Here is a 24,363-nt window from a genome sequence, read left to right as displayed (position 1 = left end):
AAGGTTTATGGCGACCTACATATCCCATTTAAATGAAACTGGAATTTTAAACACATGATTACTATCACTTGATCAGATGCTCATCGGTGAGAAGAGCAGAGAAAGCAATTGGAAACAGCTGAATTTTCAATACACGTCCACCCACAGCTACTTTTCTGAGCTTGGGCCTCAGGGTCTCCATATGTAAAATGAAGCAGTGGGCAGGAATTTTGCTTGCAAAGACACGTTCCAATGCCAAAGATGAAATTTTAAATCCAGTTACTCTAATCTCAAACAACCAGACGATCTTTCAGCCCTATTTCTAAATCTGCAGGAAGCAAGAGTAAAACAAGAATGCTATAGAGGATTAAGTTGTATCCACTCATACATTATAGGAGTATGAGTTTAGGGACCCGTATTAAAGAGCAAGAAGATCGCACGTCAAAGAGTTGGTTTCTGTGAACAAGTACAACCAAGTCAACAGACATTGCCCCTATTGCAAAGAGTAAGGAATAAGGAAACAACCTGTGATTCCATTTCTTTTAGCCTAGTGATTTTTAGGTTTGTTTACTATGTGCCAAACACAACTTAAAATTAAAGTAATAATTTCGAAGTTATTGCTTTAAAGCAAAGGAAGAAAGGGGTCTCTGCAGGGAAGTGTTTCCCTAGAGTCTTCCTAATACTGATTAACACTAGTTTTTGAAATGTTAATTAGTTTTGAGCTTAACAGCTAGTCATTGTCTAAAAGGGCATGGAGCAAAACTTTTTGAAAGTTTGGACTAAGGAGTATTTAACTCCTTAATGCCAAAGACTGGCCATTTACTCCATTGCTGGCCACTGAACCATGAGAATGCCAGGACTGATTAGCTATGGTGATTAGCAGACTGACATTAGGACTAGAATCACTTGTCTTTGCTTGCGTTGGCAGAATATTTAAAGAAACGTCTAACTTTTATCAGTGCAATGCATTTCATTTAGGGATATTATGGAATGTCTACTTTGAAAACTTTCGTAGACCATGAATAGGTTCCATATGATTGATACAATTTTTCAACTAAGATCCTGAAATTACTATATTTCAGGGATTGTCTTTCTCTTTTTTTTTTTTTTTAATTTTTATTTATTTATGATAGTCACAGAGAGAGAGAGAGAGAGAGAGAGAGAGAGGCAGAGACACAGGCAGAGGGAGAAGCAGGCTCCATGCACTGGGAGCCCGACGTGGGATTCGATCCCAGGTCTCCAGGATCGCGCCCTGGGCCAAAGGCAGGCGCCAAACCACTGCGCCACCCAGGGATCCCTGTCTTTCTCATTTAATTGGTATAATGATAGAAAATTGAGCTTTTTGTTTCTTAGGCTAGATCTAAGAAACCATATTATTTTTTTCTAAACCTATGCCATCTACAGCTCACGTTTTCCTCTTGCTTCTAAGTAGAGTAAAACAACACCGTTAAAGGAACATTTACTGCAAATTTCATAAAAGGATTCATATAGGGAACTATGGCTTGAAAGAAAATAGTTACTAAGACAATGGAAATTGGAAAAGTAAAAAGAAATAAGAAACATTTGCTTTCCTTAAAAACATTTGTTTATGAAGCCAAAAATGCCCAAATGTCTAGATCATCAAGTATATGAATCCAACATTATTTTCTTCATTTTGCTACTCAGGAACAGAGATTAAGAAAGTTGCCCAAAGTCTTAGAACTAAGTGGCAAAGCTTGTATTTGAAGATTCTTTTTCTACTATTATAATCTTCATTTTGTCTTCCTTTCTTATTGCTTAAGTACACATTAGCGGTTTCTTTATTTTCTTATTTGGGATATAATTCATTTCTTTAACAGTATTTGGGACAAAAACCTATTCTTCCACAAAATGAAAATGTTACATGGAGAGAATCATTCTGTTGTAGAAGAGTCTATTTAAGTATCTGTTTAAGCACTGAACTATGAAAAGCTGATGAAATACTAAAAATATAAGCTATATTCATGAGATTACAGCATAGAACTAGAGGACGGATAAACCCAAATGGAAGCTTCTGAGAAATACCTTAATATCAGCAAGGCGCACAGTGCTACCCAAAGACACACAGGTAGTAGGAAATAAAGGAATGACCAGAGTAGATGATCATCTGATGAGAGTGTTATTTGTAGAAGACTAATCTGTCAGTCTAGAATTTACTGAAAAAGCCATACCTGGGAGAGAAAGAGAAACCAGAAATCAGGGGTGACTGGAAGCTGAAGCAGAATGATACAAGGTGGGGGGGGGGGAAGAATGATTCTTAGAGATGCTATAAGAAAAAGATCCTCAAATTCATCTTTAATAGCAGCTTTTGAATATAAGCATTCTAATAATATTGGATTTCTTTCTTACCAAAGCAAATGTAAGTCAATTTTTAGTTTTTCATGTTATTGTTCTTAAACTTTTTGGTGTGTGTTGGGGGGACACTATTGCCCTCCCTCCACAGGCTCTCGAATCTACCTGTGATTATTTTCTTTTGCAGGTTTTATTTGCATCGTTCTTTACTATGGAATTCTGTAAACTTCCATTTTGACCTACTTATATTTTTCGCAGCCTTCTCTGACATGTGGATGGATTGTCAATATTTTTTTATAGCATTAATAAAGATGCTACAGAAACTGAGCCAAGCATGAAACCAGGTCCACAGAGCTCAACAGTGCAGATGGCAGCCAAAGATGAAGAGACTGGCTGGAATGTGGTTAAACTCTTCTTTAGGAGCCACTTCAAGCTGAGATGCTTAGAGAAAGAATAAGAGCCAAACTACACTCCATAGAACAGCATGATTGTGTTACTTCAGCTTCTACCATCTTATCAATGAGTTTATAAGCCACATTACTTATGATGTGCTAAGTTGGTACTCACAGCGAGTCAGTTATGAATGTCCAAACATTTCAGTGGGGGGTCGGAGTGGAAAAAAAATTAGAATGACCAAGTTGCTTAATTACCTAAAGAAACTATAACCTGTACACTGCATTAAATAAATAGCAATTTTCTGAAATGTCTTTTTAATTTACCCCAAGCATGTTCTTCTTGCACACCAATTAAATCTATTAGCCCACAGTTTGTTGAGTTTAAAAGAGTAACATAAGGAACTATGAACCAAATACAAATCTGTTTAAGGGCATAAATGTGCACGCATGCGTATGTGAGACAGCAGTTATATGCATAAATGCATATTTAAGTATTCCTTTGATTTGACTAAGATCATTTTACAGAGCTCTCATTATTAAACAAATATTTCAATTGACTTTTTTTTATCCTCAAAGGGACAATTTTCTGATCATTCTTGTATTTACTATTATTGGAACCAAGGATATATACAGTGGGCAGCCTTTGTTGTCAGTCAAAGCAGAGTCTGAGTATCGGCTCTGACACTTATGCTTATGCGACCTTGAGCAAGTTACTTTGCTTCTCTGATCACCATCTGTAACATGAAGATAATAGCATGGATTCTAAAAATGCAAATGAGAAAACTCTGCATAAGGAGGTGTAAGGGGATTGTATGCTGTCTGCCTGGGATAAGGCTGCCCACCCTCGCCTAAGACATTGACTCATCATCCAGAAAGTCACTAATCTGCTGTCCAACCTGCTTTTCTCAACACTTCCAAAGCAGATTAATATCAGGATATTCTTACATTTCTCAAGCTCAAGAAACTTTGAATAAAGCTTCATTAATGGAGAAATAACTGACACAGGAACCAGAATATTCTATGTACACCCAGACAATTTCCCCATATGGACAGACTGATATTGTCATTTTAATAAGAAAGTTAATTTATTAATTTACAAGGAAACTAATCACCAAAGACTCTAAGCAGAGAGGGCCAGATTCTTCTTTTCTTCTCCATAGATGAAAAGTGAGGCCAATCAATCAATGGAAAACTCCTTTGTACATACAGAATCAGAGCAAAGGGGGATTAGATTGACCAAATGTTTTAACATCATCATACTAAAGAGTATAATAATGCAACCCATTTCACAATAGAGAGGACTTTAATAATATTAGTAGCTAACCCTGTGAAACACTTAAGTGCCATGCACTGTTCTAAGCACCTTATATTAATTAGCTCATTTAATATTTATAAAAGCCCTTCTAAGAAGTCCTATTATTATCTCCATTTTATAGTGAAGAAACTGGCACAGAGTAGTTCATTAACTTGGTTAGGATCACGAATCAAGAATGTGGTAGAGAGAATGAACAGATCATTGGAGCTTAAACTCTCAGTACTTGTGGGCAAGATGGAGCTTCTCCTCTGGACAGTTTCTGGGTGGTGGGCACTGCCAATCTCTGCCCATGATCCCCATTTTCAGTATTAGCCCTGATATGGACTCTTGCTTCAGGTTCTCTTAAGGAAGTGACTTTTAAGGTCCCATTTGAGAAAAAAGAAAGCAGCAATCCTACAAATACTCAGGAAGAAGCACTTTAGGTAAGAAAGAACACTAAGTGTGTAGTATTGGGTACAAAAGACCAAAGTAAAGAGAGCGCCATCTATGTCTACTCATCTATTTGATTCACAAGCAAATGCTGAAGAACTGGGAACCATTCTCCTCAGGACCTAGCTCTACCTGGATTTCAGTATTTTACCATCACAGGAAAATTGTACTTAGTTCATTTGGTTGCGCAGGCTCAGGGTGGTTGCAGATGGGGGGTGGGGAGGGGCAGGGAGGGCGGCATAAAGGAGCAGTAGCCACAAAGCAGCAGGTTTAAAGTAAATACATACATACATACAGGACTTGGCTTCAGACCCAGTTAGAATTCTGGCTCAATCTCTTCCTATCTCCAGAAATTTGGGCTAATCATTTCTCTAACCTTGAATTTTTGCACTATAAAGTGGAGAAGATACCAACCCCAGAGGATTATTGTGAAGATAGCCTTGAGTAATCTATGTGAAGCTCAGGGTTTACACACTGAACAAGTGGTCTGTGGACACTATTGGGTAGTTCATCCATCTACTATACTGTGTAAGTAGCTCTTTCTCGTCCTCAGAAACTTACTCCTGCATCTTCTGACTTCTCTTTCTTTTCTAATTTTTAATTTTTATTTTTTTAATTTTCTTTTCAAACTTCTCTTTCTTAAGGTGTCAGCTCTGCACACATTCAGGAGAATGAGTACGTCTATCCTCAAGAAACAGAAACTTCCCAGACCCTACGTTTACCTACAGCCACCACTTACCTTTTTGTTAACCTTGAGATAATATGTTCCCAGTGTTCTTTACTCCCACTGCCTTCCCTCCCTCCTTCCTCCCTTTCTCTATGTCAGCTTTTATTGTACACACGGACCACTCCACTGACTTGATTATTGCTAAAGCCACAAAATAGCTCCACGTTGCCTAAGAAAATCACCACTCTTCATTGGATGCTACTAGCACAGGGCATCTGGAGACATGATCTACTCCCTTCCCCCACTTCCCTGCCTCTATGGACAGTCTGCATGCCTGGGGGTCCCAATGATACTGCTGCAGCCTCAACTTTCTCCTGAGTCCCCAATTCAAGTATTTACCTCCTTTGTAACTAAACCCATTTTTAAATAGAATCCTGTCAAAATTCTAACTCTTTGGCTTATTTTCCAAAAATTTATCTTTTCATTTTTCCCATCAGCCAATATCACTTTCATTTGAATCAGCTGCCAACACTAGAACCTTAAGAACCACTTTTGGTTTTGTTGATTTTATCTTCCTGTTTTCTCTTTCATTGATTTCTACCCTAATTTTAATTATTCTTTCTTTCTCCTTGGTTTAGACTTAAATTGCTCTTCTAATTTCCTAAGGTGAAAACTAAGTTCTTAATTTTAGATCTTTCCTCTCTGCATGATATGCATGTAGGGCAATCAATTTCCCTTCAAGGGCTGCTTTCACTCTATCCTGTGAATTTGGTAAATGATTTATTTTTATTTTGTTCAAAATATTTTCCCATTTATTTTGAGACATCTTTGATCCGTCAGTTGTTTAGGAATAATTAATTACATCAAGGTCAAAGAATGTCATTTGCATGATTACTGATCCTTTAAGTTTGTTGGTGTTATTTTACCATTCAGAATGTGAGCTACTTTGGAGAATGTTCTAGGTCGCATTAAGAATAGGACTTCAGGGATGCATGGATGGCTCAGTGGTTAAGCCTCTGTCTTCGGCTCAGGGCGTGATCCCAGAGCTCCAGGATTGAGTCCCACAATGGGATTCCTGTGGGGAACCTGCTTCTGTCTTTCTCTGTGTCTCTTATGAATAAATAAAATCTTTAAAAAAAAAATAATAGGACTTCAACTGTTTGATAGTTATTTAAATGCCAATTAAATTTAATTGATGAAACTATTTTCTTTATATATCTACTGATTTTATGCCTGATGGATATGTTAATAACATGGATATTGAAGTTATTAACTGTATTAGGAGATTAGTCTGATTCTACTTTCAGCTCTATCAGTTTTTTGTATATATTTTGCTGCTCTGTTAGGTTCATACACACTCTTATCTTCATTCCTACTTTTTAATTTTTATTTATTTATGATAAGCACACAGTGAGAGAGAGAGGGAGGCAGAGACATAGGCAGAGGGAGAAGCAGGCTCCATGTACCGGGAGCCCGATGTGGGATTCGATCCTGGGTCTCCAGGATCGCGCCCTGGGCCAAAGGCAGGGGCCAAACCGCTGCGCCACCCAGGGATCCCTTCATTCCTACTTTTTAAGATTGTTATGTTTCCCTGGAGAATTGACCCTGTATCATTAGGTAACACCTCTATCTCTGATAATTTTCCTTGTAAAGACTACTTTGGAGTTAGTATAGCTTTTCAATCTTCTTCTAAATAGGGTTGGCCTAGTTTATCTTTCTCCATCACTTTTCTTCTCATTGTTTTCTCTTGGAATTTCAGCTTGGGAAGTTTCTATTGAAACTCTTAAGCTCACAGATTCTTTGCTCAACTGTCTGGTCAATAGACAAGCCTATCAGAGGTATTCTATAGTTCTGTTTCATTTTTTTTTAAGATTTTATTTATTTATTCATGAGAGACAGAGAAAGAGAGGCAGAGGGAGAAGCAGGCTCCATGCAGGGAGCCCAATGTGGGACTCGATCCCAGGACTCCGGGATCACGCCCTGAGCTGCAGGCAGAGGCTTAACCCCTGAGCCACCCAGGCATCCCTATAGTTCTGTTTCCGTGTTTTGTTTTGTTTTCCTGTTACATAGTTCATTTTCATTCTTTCTTAGGGTTCTCCTTATCAGTGAGAACACTACCAATTTGTTCTTACATGTAGTCCACTCTTTCTAGTAAAGTCCTTAGCATATTAATCATACTTATTTTGAAATCCCTGTCTGGTACTTTCAAGACCTAGGTCAAATCTGAACTGGTTCTGAGAATTACTTTGGTTCTTCAAGCTGTTCATTTTATTTTGCCTTCAAAATGCCTTCTAATTTTTTGGTTAGAAGATGGATAGATTATGCTGGGCAATAGGGACTGAGGTAAATAAGCCTTTATTTTTTTTTTGTTTTTTTTTTGTTTTTTTTTAAATAAGCCTTTAATGTAAGGATTTGACCTACTTTGGCTATGATTAATATCTGTTCTACCTATTGCTGCCAGAGGCTTCAAATTCCTCTTATTTTTGTTCCTATTCCTAACTTTGGGCTTTTCTAAGTGGGTTTATCTGCTTTTAACCCTTCTTTGATCACTTACAGTGGGTTTCTTAGAGACAAAAATAGGTTTTTAGTCTGCTTTGACAGCATATACCTTTTACTTAGCACTTTTAAATTATTTCAGTTACAGTGATTATCAGTATAGTTGCATTAATATCTACCATGTTTGTATTCCAGCTAGGAGTATGTTACATCTTTTGAAATTCTCCTACTATCCTTGGATATTAGGGGTTTCTCAAATCTCCAAATCTCATCTATCAAATTTATTAAAAACTCAGCATCCAAAACATATTTTGCCCCTATCTGCTTTCCTTCACCCTCAGGATCTTAGCACAATCTAAGTCCTATTGATCTCATATGGTTTACTCCACCAGCTTCCAAACAGCATGCTTCCTCTTCTGCTCTTCCCCATCAATCCTGTATTACAAAGATTAGTCAGCGTGAGTGCAAGTATGAGCTGTCTTGTTTCCAATACTCTCTTTTTGGCTATTTTCTTAATAAGCTAGAACATCTTAATAGCTTACAAGGATATACACTTTGTCCTCTAACTACCCTCACAATATTATCTTCTTTCACAATAAAGTCCAATCCCTTTCCTTCGTTCAGCTCCTCATATCCCCTTAAGTTTCACCTTTGGCTCTACTTTTAAATGTTTTTTTTTTTTTCCCTCCATTTCTCAAAAAGCATATTCCTCACTTAGGCTTTAGCTTTTTTTTTTTTTTTCTCCGAAGCGTATTTATTATTCTTTTATTCCAATAAACCTGTTATTTCTGTACAATTATTTTTCTAAATTACTTATTATTTGTAATGCTTTATTAGCTGCATCTTCAAATTGTTTACTAAGTCATATGAAATCAGGCCATATCTGTTCACTGCTGTCTTCCCAACTTTTTGTATGCTTGTCATAAGGAAAGAGCTCAATACCTATTTAGCAAATAAACAAAAATATGACTATTGAAGGACTCTAAAAATATCTACTGGGAGTGCCTGAGTGGCTCAGTCCCTGAAGCATCCAATTCTTGATTTCAGCTTAGGTCATGATCTCAGAGTCCTGAGATTTAGCCTGACCCCCGGGCTCCTTGCTCAGCAGGGAGTCTACTGGAGGTTCTTTTTTAAAAAAATAAATTTATGTTTTATTGGTGTTCAATTTGTCAACATACAGAATAATACCCAGTGCTCATCCCATCAAGTGCCCACCTCAGTGCCTGTCACCTGGCCACCCCCACCCCCTACCCTCCTCCCCTTCCACCACCCCTAGTTCGTTTCCCAGAGTTAGCAATCTTTCATGTTCTGTCTCCCTTTCTGATATTTCCCACTTATTTTTTTCTCCTTTCCCCCTTTTTCCCTTTCACTATTTTTTTATATTCCCCAAATGTATGAGACCATATAATGTTTGTCCTTCTCCGACTGACTTATTTCACTCAGCATAATACCCTCCAGTTCCATCCATGTCGAAGCAAATGGTGGGTATTTGTTGTTTCTGATGGCTGAGGAATATTCCATTGTATACATAAACCACATCTTTTGTTATCCATTCATCTTTCGATGGACACCGAGGCTCCTTCCACAGTCTGGCTATTGTGGACATTGCTGCTAGAAACATCGGGGTGCAGGTGTCCCAGTGTTTCACTGCATCTGTATCTTTGGGGTAAATCCTCAGCAGTGCAATTGCTGGGTCGTAGGGCAGGTCTATTTTTAACTCTTTGAGGAACCTCCACACAGTTTTCCAGAGTGGCTGTACCAGTTTATATTCCCACCAACAACGCAAGAGGGTTCCCCTTTCTCCACATCCTCTCCAACACCTGTGGTTTCCTGCCTTGTTGATTTTCCCCATTCTCAATGGTGTGAGGTGGGATCTCATTGTGGTTTGGATTTGTATTTCCCTGATGGCCAGTGATGCAGAGCATTTTCTCATGTGTGTGTTGGCCATGTCTACGTCTTCCTCTGTGAGATTTCTGTTCATGTCTTTTGCCCATTTCATGATTGGATTGTTTCTTTGCTGTTGAGTTTAATAAGTTCTTTATAGATCTTGGAAACTAGCCCCTTATCTGATACATCATTTGCAAATATCTTCTCCCATTCTGTCTACTGGAGATTCTTTCTCTCTCTTACCCTCCCTCTCTTCTTCTCCTCCCCCCACCCCGCCCCAGCCTGTGTCCTGTGCTCTCTCTTCCTCTACCCCTCTAGAACAAATCAATCTTTAATATAAAATGATCTACTGGCTATCTACTACATTTTATGGACTTATACTCCTTTCCTGCCACACAAAATGAAATTTGCCTATTTTTAAAGATTTTTATCTGAGAGAGAGAGAGAGAGAGAGCCAGAGAGCACAGCAGAGGGAATGGGCAGAGGGAGGAGAAGTAAGCTTCCCACTGAGCAGGGAGCCTGATATGAGGCTCAATCCCACGACTCTGGGATCATGACCTGAGTGGAAGGCAGAAGCTTAACTGACTGAGCCGCCCAGGCATCCCAGCTTCTTTTCAAAAGGAAGTTGCAGACACTCAAAGAACAGTCAAGCATCCCGCTGAAAATGGCACACCAGCAAAGAAAAAGAGATGATGTGACATACTTAAGCCATTAATTAGGAAGGAGAAATGAGATTAATTCATCCTGCAGCTAGCATTTAATCAACATGGATACAGAGGTAAATTTTGTTCTTGATTTGGAGTAAATAACAGCCAGTGGGAAAAATTAAAAGTGGTGATGTCAGTTCCCACTTTGGAAGTTTCCCTAGCACAGTTTTGCAATAACTATTATTGAATACTGCTTGGGATGCCATTTGTTTACATCAAAGTTCAAAGTAAATGTCCTGGAGTGATTATCTGATGTATATTTTAAATAAAAGGACATTGTTTCTGACAAAATTTAAGTGTATTCAAGAAATTCTCAAGGGGAAGGGCAGGAAACTCTTAAAATGCTAGGAAAAAAATAGAGGAAAGATATTTCTACATGCATAAATAAGCTGTCAAAAAAGTGAAGTATTTGGGGGCTAACGGCAGAAAGAGAGCCGAAAACCAGGGAGGTAAGAAGTAATGGTGTTTTCTCTGGGCAATATGCCAATCTCCATGAACCTAGCACCTGTGTCCACCTAAGCACAGAGAACAGATTTGGGGCTAGAGGAAGAGAAAAATTGGGGGAATACTGCTATACTCCAGGAGGGTAACACCCTCAGTCAATTAACTAGTTAAAAACCTGCCAAAAAGAAGAAAATAGTAGAAATACTTGCCTATCTTCCTAGAGAAATTGTAAGCAGTCACATGCACATAGGTTCATTAGTTCTTACTAACCATTTTGCAAGGAAAAAGTGGAAAATTTAAATACTTTTTGAAAATTTAAAGTAAAAAAAAAAGTATAATTTCAGATGTCAGAGAGTTCCTACAGATAAAGCATGGGATACAAGTTTGTAATCAAATATTACCCCCTCAAAAAAAGCCAAAACAATAATGTACTATTATGATTGAGCATCATTTGTAACAAGTAAACAGAACCAAGAAACTCCACAAGACTTCTGATCTAAAGAAATAGCATGTAATGAGATAAGGTATTTAGCATAATTAAAGAAATTAAAGAAATAAAACAAAGCATTAGAAAAATAATGAAGACCAAGAGACTATAAAAATGACAAAGCCTATATCACCAAATGATATTCTTGCCAAAATGTTTAATTTAGTCATGAAGAAACAAAGCTAGACTGTTCAGTATTCTACAGTATTTTACATGCCAACTGTCCTTGCTGCTTCAGAAATAACAATGCCATGAAAGGAAAAAAAAATAAAGGGAAAATTCTAGATTGGGGTGTCTCAACTTCAGCATCGTTGACATTTCAGACTACAGAATTGTTTTAGGTGACTGGCCTGTGTATTGTAGAATTTCAGCACCATATCTAGTCTCTACCCACTAGATGCCAATAGCTCTCTCCTCACTTCCCCACACATTTTAAACAAACATGTCTGTGACTAATGCCACACATCTTAGAGGACAAAATTGCCCCAGTGAAAAACACTGTTCTAGATTAAAGATACTAAAGAGAAATGACAATCAAATGCAATATATGATCCTTCACTGGATCTTTGATTGAAATAAAACCGTTTATATTTACAATTTGGATACAACTGGAAAATCCTGAATACTGATTGTAAAGAAAATATTGTATTAATGTCAATTTCTTCAACTCACTGGGATGTATATAGTAAATTATTGAGGTAAAGTAAAATACTTTAAATTTCAAATTATAAAAAACATACACATATGTGTGCGTGTGCGTATATAGAGCAAGCAAATCAGGTGGGCGAATGTGACAACAGATTAATAATTATCAAGTTTAGGTAAAAGGCATTTCTGTGTGTTTAATTATATTGATGTTTTAACCTTGTTCTAGATTGGAAAAAGATTTATAGTGCTGAGAAATACATATCCCATCCATTCTTCAAGGCCCATTTCAACCACCAACTCCTTCATAAATTTTTCCCTCCCTATTCCTTCCCTTTGACAGTAACCATAGAATTGAACAACTAACAGAAACTGTAGAAGTGAAATACTTTTTTTAAGTGAAATCATTTTTATTGATATTAGAAATCAGTTATAAATATTAGCAGTATGTTGGAAAAAATACACTGTAAGGAATCTGGAAGATTGATCTAAATAAGTTGGAATATAATACACAGAAACAGAAGATAGAAAATGTGAAAGACATTAAAAGACCAAAGAATGTGGTAAGAGGATTTCCTATTTACCAAATAATGAGGTTTCCAGAATTAGTAGAAAAGGTATTGCTAAGAATTTTTCAGGGTTCATGAATAATTTAAGCGTGGAAAATCAAAAATCTAAAATGAATTACAACTGACCCTCACTAGCTTAACAACTGAAGAGGTATTTAGTAATCTGACTCCAGATTACAATGTGTGATCGTTTTTTCCTTACCACCAAGCAATTCTCTGACACCAGCTGGGTGTCCTGCAATTTAACTCAATTCTGACACTATTCACCTGGTGATGGTACACACCTACAAATTAAGATCCCACAAATTAAGAACTCAGTTCTACAAGACCACTCCTTCTCTGTCCCACCCACTTTAGAAGCCAATGACCTGGGCTCTGACCTACTGGCTATAAATTGGAGGTTCCAACCACGTACTTCTTGGGTTCAGTTAATTTGCTACATCACCACTTGAAACTCAGAGAAACATTTCACTTACTAGATTACCAGTTTATTATAAAAGGATGTAACTCAGAAAAACCCAGATGGAAGAGAGGCACAGGGCAAAAGACAGGAAAAGGACACAAGAGCTTCCATGCCCTTTCCAGGAGCACCTTCTCCCCAACAATCTCCACGTGTTCACCAGTCCCAAAGTTCTTCAGCCCCAACCCTGTGGGTTTTTAAATGGAGGCTTCACTACATAAGCGTGAATGACTCCAACACTGGCCGCTGGCAATCAATTCTACCTTCAGCCCCTAGACCCTTCCAGTGGGGAAAGAGTGGGGGTGGGGTAAGGGGGTGGGACCACAAGTCCCTCTCTTCAATTTCCTGGTTGGTTTCCCTGGCAACCAGCCCGCATCCTTAGGAGCTTTTAAAAAGTCCCCTCATTAACACAAACACATGGTTTAAAGGGGTTTGTTATGAATATCAAGACACCTTTGCTGCTCTTATCACTTAGAAATTTCAGGGATTTGGGACGCCTGGGTGGCGCAGTGACTGAGCACCTGCCTCCCGCCCAGGGTGTGATCCTGGAGCCCGGGATCAAGCCCCACACATCGGGTTCCTTGCAAGGAGCCTGCTTCTCTCTCTGCTTATGTCTCTGTCTCTCATGAATAAATTAATTTAAAAAAAATTCCAGGGGTTTTAAGAGCTCTGTGCCAGAAATAGGGACAAAAGCCAAGTATGTATTGATTATAAATCACATTATCACATTTGTGAAAAAGGAGAATCATCCCAGAAAATCACGCAAGAAGTGAAAGCAACGAAAATGGTAAATTCATGTAAATCTAAATAAATTTGGCTATTAAGACAGTAATACTTGCGCAATCAAAAAAAATAGAGAAGTATAAAACATTGGACAGTGCTATGTAAATTGGGTGGAGATAATATAAGCACTAAGGCATTCCCATATTGCATTGACAAGGTTATTGATTTCACAGTTTTTCACTCAACTATTCATGTTAAAATTTTTACAAGTAGCACTAAACAGTAGACATGGACACAACTATTGTCAAGTAAAAATTTTTTAAATTTTCTAAAATTTCATACACTTAATCCAAATGACAGCAAAAACTAAAACCTTTAATACCAAATTTAGAGAAGTGGAAAAAATAAAACAGTGATAGAAAATCATAAAGCAATTTTATATGATCAGCAATTATAATTCATGACACATTCCAGTAGGGAAAAAATTAAGTTTGCTGGGATGGGTAAAACACCAACCACTCCTTTCATATGCTGAATGAAAAAAAAAACAAACCTAGAATATAAGGATACAGAAAAATAAGATGAATGAAAAAAGATAGGTCAAGTAAGTACTAACTTAACAAGAGCTAACAGGGCTATATTACTCTCAGGCCAAAACAGACTTTGAGACAAAAAGCATTGTTAGTGATAAAGGTAGTCATTAGGTATGGTTAAAATTCTTAACTGGTGATAAAATAATTTTTTAACTGGTGTGAATCTAAAATGCATATTCAAAATACACTAAGCAGAAAAGTAAACAAGACTGATAGACTCTTTGTTTAATCCAATATGATAGAGGGAAATATTAATACACCTCTCAGTGGTAGATCAAACAGATCCAAAAGTTAGGAACACCACCATGCAACCTCAATAGAATACTGCTTCCTAAAACAACTGAAGAAAACACTTTTCTCTCCTTAACCCAACCTCCACCCCCACTATTAAGATACAGGAAAGATTTACATGACTTGGTAATATGCGAGCTGAATTGCAATTCTAGAGAAATATAAAAGAATTGAGATCATACAAACTACATTCTCAGGCCGCTCCAAGTTAGAATAAAAATCACTGACAGTGAAAACCTTAAATAGTAAGCATTAAATACAAAACCGACTCAAGTATCAAATAAGAAATTATAATGAAAATTAGACAACACCCAGTGAAAAGTCTTACGCACCCCTGTTGGACAGAGGAAAAACTTTAAAGAAAAATATTTAAGTATTTATATTAGAAAAAATGTGAAAAAGGGTAAGAAGTTAGAAAAATATGTATAAAGAAGGTGAAGAAAAAGTAATGTTACTGAAATAGAAATCCAGTTTAATAAATACAATTAAAAAAAGCCAAACCCCTTCTTTGAATAGCGTACTAAATTGCAAAAATTTCAAGAATCAAGAGAAAAATGAAGACACGTGAAATTTAAACTGAAATGGATACATTCATTGCAGATGTCATAGGTATTAAAAAGAATATCATGAAAACATTTACGACATAAATCTGAAAGTGAAGTGAAATGGATAACTTCTTGAAAAATTAGGAACGACTAAATCTGACCTTCAGTATGAATAGAAAAATTTGATGCTATGAGAACAGAATAAGGAGTTAAAACATTTCACGTCTTAGAACATACGTGTTTCAAGGGAAATCTCTTGGGAGGAGAAAGAAGACAACAAATAAGAGGTAAACTGAGAAAATGATCCCAGGTAAAGTCTAACCTCAGCTTCATCCAGAGGCAAAACTCAGAAGCATAACCACACAGAAGCGTCTCGAAGCAAGAAAGCCCGACTTCTGCCCCCCTACAATTTATTATCTACGCTGCATAGCTAGCCTAATTATCTAGCCATCCCCAGGTGAGATGGCCTGGCTAGGGTCAGCCGAGAGCAAGTCTTCAGAGGCCACAGGTGTAAACCATTGGGTCCAACATTGGAGCAGAAGGTGGCGGGCCAGCTCGTAAAGGGATGTGAGCAAAACACTTAAAATATGTTGAGAGAGGTTTTTCACTACTTAGAAGTTTTTCCGAAATGCCCAGATGAAAATCCGGAGCAATATATCACGTGTGTTCCAGAAAAGATCCCTGATTTTGAATATTATCAAGGTGTTTGAGGTAAATATATCTCCAGAGGGCATCAAAACACCTCCAATTCTGATGTTCCTATCAATCACTGAGAGACATACATCAGAAAATCATCTTCCTGGGGACTTCTTCACATTCAGGCAGAAGGGCCTTAAATGAACTAACAGGACTTTGAGTGTCAGCCCAGCAGATTTCATCCCTCCTGTACCCTGAACCTCACTCGTAAGTCTGTAACCAAATGGCAAATGGAACTCCTTTATCTCAATTTCAGAACAAAATTATTGGTACCATTTCCTCTATACTCCAGAAGACCTATGCCAGACTTGTAAAAGTGATGCCTCAATAGTGCAGGGGGACCCTTCATCTAACATCCATGGACAAAAAATGGAAGACTGAAGTCAAAGAACAATGGGAAGAGAATTTTTATTTTTCAGAAAAATCTGAGAAAGTTCTAGAAGTTTTCCAACCTCCCTCTTTTAACCTGTTAGTCATGCCCTCCCCTTGGGAGATGGGTAGAGGCTGAATCCTCCTCAATTCAGGACCAAGGGGATTACTCAGAACACTGGCATTATGATCACAAGAACAGGGGCCATGGCGCGCTAGTATCTGATTCATATTTTGAAATCTAAATGTGGGGTGCAGTGTGGTTCTGAGTCACAGGAGCAGAGAAAAAGTGAGAGGAATTGGAAGCAGACTGTCCCAGCACTGCCTGTAGAGAAAATCTACGTGGTTCCAGAAGCTTAAATGTGAACCATAGGAAAAAGCCTAAAGCTATCTGAAATGAAACTCAGCTCAAGATGGCCACAAACCATGAAGGGCCAATGGCCTCAACCAGAACAAGTCCATGTAGGGAGCACACAAGAACTGACTAGCGGCATTCCAACAGAAAAAGTCATCCCATTTCCCTCCACCCCAAAACATGTAGTTAGAAGTTTTCAAAAAGAGTTATTTATGTATTTATATTTTTAAATCAACAAAAGTAGCCCAAGAGGTCAAAAAGCCAGCTTTAAATATTTCCCTAACCTGCAACACAACTGTGTCTTTTTGTAAGGCCCTTGGCTCTAAATCACACTCTTCACCTGGGTCAAATACTAAAGAAATCCCAAAGCAGCCCCCTGAATGGGGGGTGGGGGGGTTGGAGCGAGGAAGGAGAGAATAGCCTGCCCGTAACCTCCTCCCTATGGATGTCCTCAAGTAAAGACTTAACAAGATAAGTAGGAAGGATCTTTATGTCAGAAGATATGTAACTATGCCATGATTGGGCACTTTATTGTTTTTAAACAGTGCTATTTTTTAAACCAAAATTTTAAAAAAAAGTAAAACATAGGTTAAGATTTTATCTGAAGGGTAAGGAAGAAATTTCTACACGGGTTTAAAGGGTCATTAAGGAAGGAAAAAAATTCTGCTTATATCTAACAGTTTTAGCGTGTTTGATAAAATATTATTATGAGTTGAATTATGTGTCCCTCAAATTCATATACTGAAGTCCTAATCCTCAGTATCTCCAGCTTTATCTGGAAATAGAGTCATTGCAAATGTAATTAGCTAAAAATGAAGACTTAGCAGAGTAGTTTGAGCATGACAGATGCTCTTATAAAATGGGGGGTTTGGGGTACCGGCACCCATACCAGGAGAACACCACATGAAAATTGCAATGATCATCTACAAACCAAGAACAAAGACCTGGGCAAGATGTTCCCTCACAGCTTCCAGAAGGAATCAACCCTTCCCATACATTTCAGACTTTCACCTCCTCAACTGTGAGATAATATATTTCTATTGTGGAGCCCTCCAGTTTGTAGCCCTTCACTGTGGCAGCCCTAGTAAACTAACACCATTATTCCCTGACAGAGGCTGGCCCCTTGTTTTATTTAGTAACCAGTGTATTTCAGTCATTTTTGTTTTAAGTGTTGGAAACCTTCCCTCCATAATTTTCATCATTTTGCTCAACTTTAAAAGGACTGTGCATTACTTAACCTTTATGAGCTTCAAGTTTTCATCTGAAAATAAATTCAAACTGTTTCACTCCCATGTTTCAAATCCTGTAGTGGCTTCCACTAGCAACAACAGCAATACTAGAATTCAAGTTTCTTACGGTCATCATGGTCCCCAAATCCATATGATCTGGAGATTGCTTATGTCTCTAATCTGAAGCCCTTCCTTTTGTCCCCTTCTTTGCCTCCTTTAGCCACACTGCTCAAATCATCCAAATTCATTTTGTTTGCAGAACCTTGGCATATAGCTTTCTTTTGTCTTTTGGTACCAACTACTATAGCTTAATGAAATTCCAACTCCTGCCATTGGTGTTTCTACCTCATTATCTTGTTTTGTCTCTCGCTTTTTTTTTTTTTTAACATTTACTTACTCCGGATATAATCTTACTTATTGATGCGCATATTATCTCCTCTCTCCCCTAGAATTTAATCTCCTTGAGGAGAGGGACTCTGTCATTATTGTTTATCCCTACATCCCAGTGGTGAGAGACAGAAAAAGTGCTCAATCAATATTTTTTGACTGATTGGTTCTAAAATGAGTAGGATGGCCTAATTTCTGCCCACTTATAGGACTAATTATCTATACTTTTCACATTTTGCTTATTAACATAAGTATAGTGGCTAGACTGTCTTTCAAAGCAACGTTATCTCCCTCCCTCTCACCACCACCGCCCCCCCCACTACACTGATTAACAGGCTAGGCTGGGCGGGATGAAAGTCTACTACAATGAAGTCTTCATAACATGTGTTATCCAGTCAACTTACATGCCAATTCCTATGATATTAAACCTACACGATTCAGAATAATTAAATTCCAAATCTTACATGATTTTTCTGGTAACATCCCCCAAGAAAGTCTAGAAATGTTGGATTGGTTCACTTACATTTTTTTTAGCCTTGAATGTTGGTTGAAATTGGTTCATAGGGATCCCTGGGTATTGCAGCGGTTTAGCGCCTGCCTTTGGCCCAGGGCGCGATCCTGGAGACCCGGGATCGAGTCCCACGTCGGGCTCCGGGTGCATGGAGCCTGCTTCTCCCTCTGCCTGTGTCTCTACCTCTCTCTCTCTCACTGTGTGCCTATCATAAAAAAAAAAAAAAAAAAATTGGTTCATAATAGTGTGACTATTGCCTCCAAACTGTTTTTCCATTACTGTAGGTACTAGTGTGTTAGTAGTGCTTTTTTTTCTTTTTGTGCTCTTTTTTCTTCTACTCACATGCTCTGTAACACCCTCTCTTCAATTATTTTAACTTCCACTACTGCGAGAATTTTTTTTCCCCTGATCCATCCTGCTTCCAGACTCTATGGTGAATAGAACGTTATAACCTATGTTATTGTTATATGTTATTTAAACATATTTCTAGGCTTATCAGTATTATGTGAAGATATAAAAGCAGAGGGGCAAGAGTCTGGGAAACAATTTTGTTTTATTACTAACAATATCCTTCATGGTTATAAATTGGACAGGGACACCTGGGTGGCTCAGTGGTTGAGCATCTGCTCAGGACGTGATCTTGGGTACAGGGATTGAGTCCCATATCAGGCTCCCCACGGGGAGCCTGCTTCTCCCTCTGCCTATGTCTCTGCCTCTCTCTGTGTCTCTCATAAATAAATAAATAAAATCTTTTAAAATAAATAAATAAATTGGACAAATGATGAAAATAAATGGTGTCATAATAATGGGTTATCAAACTTCAAAAACTCAGGTGAAGAGTCAAATTAATATTTAGAACTTGAAAAAAATTAAATAAATAAATATCCTTCCTCCTCTCACTCATGTGTCCTCATAGAACCCAGATAAATCCACTTGCAAATTATTTTTTTAAAGATTTTATTTATTAATCCATGAGAGACTCAGAGAGAAACAGAGACATAGGCAGAGAGAGAAGCAGACTCCCTGAGGGGAGTCGGATGCTGGACTTGATCCCAGGACCCCTGGATCATGACCCAAGCCAAAGGCAGATGCTAAACCACTGAGCCACCCAAGTGCCCCTCCCTTGCAAATTATTATTCCAAACGGTGGGATATAAATTTCATGGTGAAAAAACGCTTTTTGAGCCCTTGCTGTATTCCTAGCACAGAATCCATGGTTCTGAAATTGCACTCAAATTTAATAATATTTATTCTGTAAGGCTCTGTTCAATTCTTTACAAGTCACAGCTATACTTGGACCACAATCCTAAAGCAGTTGCAAAGACAAAGCTTGTATTGATAAGATGCTTGAGATATGGTATACATTAATGTAAAATACTGTACATAAGTAAAATCAAAAGAAATAAAATAGTCAAATTTTAGTTAAATGGAAAGAGTTGGAAAAGTCATCTTTTGCTAATATTTTCAGGTTTCTAAAAATTTTATAATGTATTCCTCTACCTATTCCAAAAAGATTTGTAATGACTAACCTTGAAGAAACACTGTTGACTGCAGTTAAATTTAGCAACACTTACTTACCAACAAAGACAAATAATTAGAACGCGAACGTGTGTTGTGTTAATGAAGGTATGTGGAAAATACATGATACAAGAACTGGAGCACAGATTTCTTCAATTATAAAGCATCATAAACAAATGTTAGCACTGCAGAGATTAAACCCAGTGCTACAGGAAAGAGCTTGTGCAAAAGATTCTATCTCATATTTGCATGATCTCAATGCTCTCTGAAAAATCTTCACTACCCTTCCTGGCACAGTGCTGACCTAATGCCTTTGCAGGCATGGGTGTTAATACAGACAGGCATGCCCAGCTACCCACCAGAAAAATAACTGGGCATCTCAGATCATCCCACTCGAAACAGGGATTCTCAGATTTGATCCATTATCATTCCAAAGTCAGAGTCTGGACCGGAAGTTCCCCAACACCACACTCTTGGGCTAGGGTTCCGAATTAGATGGCATGCCTAACTTCTCCCTGCTGCAATCTGTTTTTGCAAAGTAAAGTTATTACAAATAGCCAAGGGGCTCTGGTTAAGCACATGGTGACTTGGAAAATGTATCTGTGTCTGTACTGTATCTGTACTGATTTCATGAATATTTGAACAGAAAGCAGGAAACAGTAAAGGATTCCATCCTAAGATCAGGCTTAATGTCCAACTTTACATTGCCAGTCTCAAGGTGGCATTTTGGCATGAAACTCAATTTTCTCTTAGAATAATTTGCATTGGGATTATGGGCTAAATGTTCTAAAAGTGTCTAAGCTATAATTCTTTATGAGACTGCACTTTGGCATTTAACTACAGCATATGCAAGCCTAACTTGCAGGCTTAGTCTTTACATTTGTCCAAATTCTCCACACAACGCTAGCCAACTTTTAATGAAAAGCATTGCTTCATGACATGATTTACTTGCTCTGTGCATTTTTTTTTTCTGGAGGGATTTTTGCTTTATATTAAATATAAACTGAACTTTTACAAAGACTTCTGCCGTTGATTAAAATCTTCTTTTTAAAGCTCCCATCTTCCAAACACTCAACCCTGCACAAAGAAGAAACAGTGATATACCTAACCTGTTGTGTTTCCATGCAATCATAATGGTTTGGACATTCAGAATCACCTTCTGTTGTATGAAAATTACATTTCAAAGTCCATTGGATTTGTGCCCCTTATGGTGAACCACACAGTACTGCAACAAAGCACGAGACAAAGAGGAAAAAGTGGGGGGGGGGGGATGAGAAAAGAAGAGAAATGCTAAAAGGAAACAAAAATAGTTAGACAAACAGAGTAGAGGAAGAGAGAAAAGTAAAGTTACTAGAAAGTGCAGAAGCTGCATTATCTGTATATAATGTGGCTATAATACTACATTGGTCAGCAACTATAATGCAAAAGGTAATGTGTAAGAGTTTTATATGCTTTTCAGAACTATAAAGGGACTGTGAGTGGATTTTAAACATTTTGATTAGCACCACAAAGATTTTAATGCTTTATTTAAACAGTTTGCTATAGGGCAAACACATTTGGTAGACAAGTAAAATGAAAGCATGGGCATCAGTTTCTCTGTTTTCTATTAAGTAATGTTGCGAAGTAAGCAGAAGTTGGATTCAGATATCAGATAATTATCTCCACACTGTGTGTCACAGTAAATAATTTTAATTGGTTTAACTTCAGGGACCATTACTGGCCTAATTAGAAACATGAAAAGGCTACAAGTATTAGGAAATATCCTGAAGGAATGAGAACATTAGCAATTCTGTTGAGCCATTTTTAAAATAAGTACACAGTAGCAGCCACATTTCAGTGAAAGGCAGGGTACTTGAAAGGTGCTTTTAGGAAAACAGTGCTCGTGTGTGTGTAATAAGAGATCCGTAATAGGAAGCATAGAAATTGGGTAACAGGCTGACATGCATGCTATTACTGTGTTAAAACACATACTAATCTTGTTCTGATCGCTGTTTTTAAAAGATGCAGGTTAACGTCTTCAAAGTAAAGGAACAATCATTGACGTTGGGTAAATCCCCGTCAAGAATATGTTGACTTCCTGAAAGAGAAATGGATCTCTGAGGAAAATAGCTTGCAGGGAAGCAGCACCCAGTGAAGGATTGCACTGCGTGTTCCCTGGCTTCTCTTCCTCACCTCGGTTTCCCAAGATTCAGGAGACACAAATAGGTTTGTTCTTTGCAGCCCATGTAGACGTCACACGTACTGCATCGGGTATAGACTAGTTTATATTTAGAGAATGGCTGCATTCGGCATGGAAAGTGATATGACGCCTGGGTGGCTCAGTGGTGGAGCATCTGCCTCTGGCTTAGGGCGTGATCCTGGGGTCCTGGATCGAGTCCCACATCAGGGTCCCCACAGGGAGCCCGCCTCTCCCTCTGCCTATGTCTCTGCCTCTCTCTCTGTGTCTGTCATGAATGAATGAATGAATGAATGAATGAATAAATAAATAAATAAATAAATAAATCTTTAAAAAAGAAAAAAGTGAGGTACTATGTGTCCCTTAAATCAGAGAGTGTGCTTAAAAAAATCATTCCTCAGTACTTTCAAACTGTCATGGAGTGAGATTTCTAAGTCATATGAGATAACTAGAATACCATATAATGTTTACATGTACAAACAATATCAAAGACTTCTAATCAGTATTTATTTACTACGACTTTGTTCTTTTCAGATTGTACTCTAGTTTTTAGTTTTCCATTTTCTGAGATAGCTGGTGGTCCCATGTGACCAACTATCCTATTTGGGATATGAAGAATTTAAATGGACCATCCACACTTAAAGTTACCAAAAACCAGTCATAGTTAGCCATTTTTGTTTATTTGTTCTAGACACAAAGAATAGAGAAACTAAACAGAAAAGGGAAGCCATGGTAAATCTTGGAGCATCATATGAAAGAATATATTACTAGGGAAAATTTTATAATTTTTGTATCTTTGATATTTGACACACTGTTGAATATGACATATTATTAATGTGAGTACTTAAAAGATTAAGAAAATCAGTAGTTCCAAAATTGGTCAAACAAAAAATGGAAGTGTAAGAACCCATGTCACAGATTGTCCCCATGCATGTGCTCATAGACCCATCTACCTCATGGACACATTTTGTCGTGCATGCACAAAACCCCATTTCTATAGGCTGCACTTTTATGCCAAATGCCCTAAAATAACGCCACAAGCTATTATCTTTTTAATATTTGTGTGTGATAAAATTTTGGCCAATTCCAATTTGACTGGTATACATGCAGCAATTCAAGATCGAATTTTCTTTAACAAGATTATAACAAATTATCTTTGTCTTCACAAAGAATATATAATGTATGCATACAAATTAAATGAGAATAACTCACATAGAATAATTTTTAGCTACAGAATAGATTAATTGCTTGCAGGTTTGTTAAGGAACATACATATACATAAACAACACACACACACACACACACACACAGGATTGTTTGATCATTATAAAATAATACTGCCTGCCCACCAAGCACATGTTCCATATTTCAAATATCTTCCAAATGTAGAAGAGGGCGGGAGAATGAGGGGGAGAATAAAAATGTGGTTGCTTATACAAATATACATGCTCATATACGTACACAAACATACATACATATGTTCATATATTTCAGCTTTGCCCATATGTTCCGAAAATAGCAGCCTGGAAAATTTGTACCCACACATCCCGCTCTCAGAGTAAGGATATGAGTGAAGACAAATTTTTCTAGAACCCAAGTAACTCAAGAAGACAAAGTACTTCAGGACACCGCATGCTTTTAGGCCACTGAACATTGCAAAGCAGCTTTAACATCCAAATCTACTTCTCCAAATACAAGATTTATGCCTTGAAGAAAGTCTGTCAATACCTTCTCTCATATCCTCTTTCACAAAATAAACTATCTACCCTCGCATTTGAGGACATAGGTAAAGGAGTAAAGGTGCAGACTGGGGTATGGGACATAGTTTAAGAAGTTTTTCTCTGAAATGTTGAGATGATGACAATGATGATTCCATCATATGTTTCATCCTGTTCTCTGATCATGTCACCTTTTACGCATAGTGACTAATCATTTTCATTGTTAAAATAATGTTACCATTATTCAGAATATGCCCTTGAACTCAGAAAATATGAATTGTCTGGTGGAATAGGTGTGGTTTTTTTAGTTGTGACAGACCCGGTGTAGATGCCTGGCCGCAGCATTTACCACTTGTTAGTGAACGTCAGGTTGTTTTAATCTGTAAAATGAAAGTAATGAGTGAGTTGCAGGAAATAAAAAGGAATAATGTACATAAAGCACCTGGCTTAGAGCAGTCGAAAT

Source organism: Canis lupus, chromosome 2 (genome assembly GCF_048164855.1).
Source record: "Canis lupus baileyi chromosome 2, mCanLup2.hap1, whole genome shotgun sequence".
Classification (NCBI taxonomy): domain Eukaryota; kingdom Metazoa; phylum Chordata; class Mammalia; order Carnivora; family Canidae; genus Canis; species Canis lupus.
The sequence above is the reverse complement of the archived record's forward strand: the minus strand, read 5'-3'. Positions refer to the sequence as shown.